General features: G+C 45.1%; 2 non-coding genes across 2 annotated transcripts; both read left to right on the forward strand.

Annotated features, from left to right (window-relative positions):
• Positions 1-1,530: 1,530 nt before the first annotated feature.
• Trnas-cga lies at positions 1,531-1,606 on the forward strand. Its single transcript has one exon. It is a non-coding gene; the product is annotated as a tRNA-Ser (tRNA).
• Positions 1,607-1,832: 226 nt separating this feature from the next.
• On the forward strand, positions 1,833-1,908 carry Trnas-cga. Its single transcript has one exon. It is a non-coding gene; the product is annotated as a tRNA-Ser (tRNA).
• The last annotated feature ends 757 nt before the right edge of the window (positions 1,909-2,665 follow it).

Genomic DNA, 2,665 nt, shown 5'->3' on the forward strand with positions numbered 1-2,665 from the left:
CCAGATGTGAGACAACAGTTTATAATCTTGGTGAACTGGACCCCGAGATAGGTGGGACAGAGAGAGGGGGAGGAGGAGATGAACAGAGGGGGGGAGGGGGAGGGAGAGGAGATTAGGACGTACAGCTAATTTTCATAAATACGGTGCATGTTCATAAAGTTAACTGTACTAGATTTTCATATTTCTTAGGGAAAGCGTATTGTTAGAAAAATATCGGATTTTTTTTATACAACTGTCGACTACTTTTCACATAATTGCCATGCCGTTCAGTGCATGAAGTGACAGTTGCACAAGCTTCTCAATGCCCTCTTTGAAGAAATCTCGTGCCAGCTCCTTCTCCCACTGCAGAAACGCTTTCTGCAAAAAAATGGTTCAAATGGCTCTGAGCACTATGCGACTTAACTTCTGAGGTCATCAGTCGCCTAGAAAATATGGTAATCTGAAGCCGCCAAGTGAGGGGAAAAAGGGGTGTGGTTCAAAACGTCCCAACCACATTGAGCCCAAGAGTGTTTTGGTGGCTAGGGCTATGTGAGGACGGGCTGTGTGAAACAAGCACACTTCTCTCGTCAGAATTCCCCCCCTTTTGATTTGAATGCACCTCTTTTTTTCTTTTTTTGGGGCTCTTAACAATATCGTTGTGCATCGATGATTTCCCGCTGAGGCAGAAATTCGATCAAAATGATACATTACCGGTCCCAAAACACTGAGGCCATGAATTTCTTGCCCGAAATTGCGATTTTGGAACTTTTCACACATGGGGCATTGATGTGACAACTGTCTTTTTATGAGGCGTGTTATAATCCAGCCACTTTTCGTCTCCAGTCACAACAAAGCTCAGAAAATCCTCACCTTACAATTACGTTGCTCAAGAAACTCGCCGGCGCTATTAACACGATTTTTCTTGTGCATCTCTGTCAGGTGTTTTCGGATCAATCATGCGCACAGTTTTTGGTATCCCGACGTTTCTGTGAGCGTTTCGTGCAGGGGAGTTGCGGAAACATCGCTGAAATTTCATCCACTGGCAGTCGGCGGTCTTCACGAACAGTTTCCTCGATTTTTTTGCACCATCTCATCAGTCACAATGGAAGATCTTTATGAACATTTCTTCCGCCTCCATTAAACCTCCTGCATCAGTGAAACACACTTGTTCTGTTCATAACACCTTCGCCACGAACCGTTTTGATTCGCGAAAACATTTCGGTAGGTGTTATTCCTTCTTCGAGGAGGAAGAAGATCAGAGCACGTAGCTCGTAGTTCGACATCTTTGACGCAACTGGACACTACAACAGTGAGCTAACGTATTGCCGTGTTCCTCCGAAGCAGGCTCTGGTCAGTCCCTCTGAGGCGTAGCGCCGTATTCCGATCCTGCCTTGGAGGCGGTTAAGTGGGAGATGTGTCTCAGAGCTGGATAGTGACACTTCCTGGCAGATTAAAACTGTGCGCCCGACCGAGACTCGAACTCGGGATCTCTCGGGATCTCGGGACGAGATACTGGCAGAAGTAAAGCTGTGAGTACTGGGCGTGAGTCGTGCTTCGGTAGCTCAGTTGGTTAGAGCACTTGCCCGCGAAAGGCAAAGGTCCCGAGTTCGAGTCTCGGTCGGGCGCACAGTTTTAATCTGCCAGGAAGTTTCATATCAGCGCACACTCCGCTGCAGAGTGGAATTCTCATTCTGGAAACATCCCCCAGGCTGTTGCTAAGCCATGTCTCCGCTATATCCTTTCTTTCAGGAGTGCTAGTTCTGCAAGGTTCGCAAGAGAACTTCTGTAAAGTTTGGAAGGTAGGAGACGAGATACTGGCAGAAGTAAAGCTGTGAGTACCGGGCGTGAGTCGTGCTTCGGTAGCTCAGTTGGTTAGAGCACTTGCCCGCGAAAGGCAAAGGTCCCGAGTTCGAGTCTCGGTCGGGCGCACAGTTTTAATCTGCCAGGAAGTTTCATATCAGCGCACACTCCGCTGCAGAGTGGAATTCTCATTCTGGATAGTGACAGATGGTGACGCGAGACTGGATGCGCACGTAGTTTATGTATCCACCGATAGAGGACAGTATTGGATAGGGGACTGTGATTTAGTTTCGATTGTGCTCACTGGAGTGCACTAAAGTAATAGAATGTTTTTCATAAGCTGTTCTAGTATTTTCATAAAGTGTTATTATGTCTTTTTGTGTAAGTAAAATGTTATAAATGTGTTTTAGCAGTATAAATGATGCGTGAGTGTGATTTAAGGTTAATATGAAGATAACTGTTTAACGAGTTATGTAGTGGGATTTAGTGTGGGAACATTGCGAAGAAGTATGGATGTGGACAAAGGGGATTTTAGTAGAACAGATTTGTAAAGTAAGTTTATGGTAAAGGGAAAGTTAATTCAGGTATAAATAACAATAGTAAATAACTTTACAAGTAAACAAAACTTCAGCATATTAGATAATTACATCGGCAAAAAGTGCAGTCGTTACGTTTACTATTTTGCGATTGGTTATTGATGAAAAGCGCGGACTGACGCGGGAGAATGTTGTTTTGCTATTGGCTGTTGAGTAAACTGACCAATGGTAAAGCAATATTCTTCGCGCGTCTTTCATGCTGGTAGAGAAGACGTAGAGCATTCTAGAGAGGAGTCGGAGCCTAGCCATGAAACAGTTCGGACGCGTGTAGTAGTAGTTCCGATGACAAT

Source organism: Schistocerca americana, chromosome 5 (assembly GCF_021461395.2).
Source record: "Schistocerca americana isolate TAMUIC-IGC-003095 chromosome 5, iqSchAmer2.1, whole genome shotgun sequence".
Taxonomy (NCBI): Eukaryota; Metazoa; Arthropoda; class Insecta; order Orthoptera; family Acrididae; genus Schistocerca; species Schistocerca americana.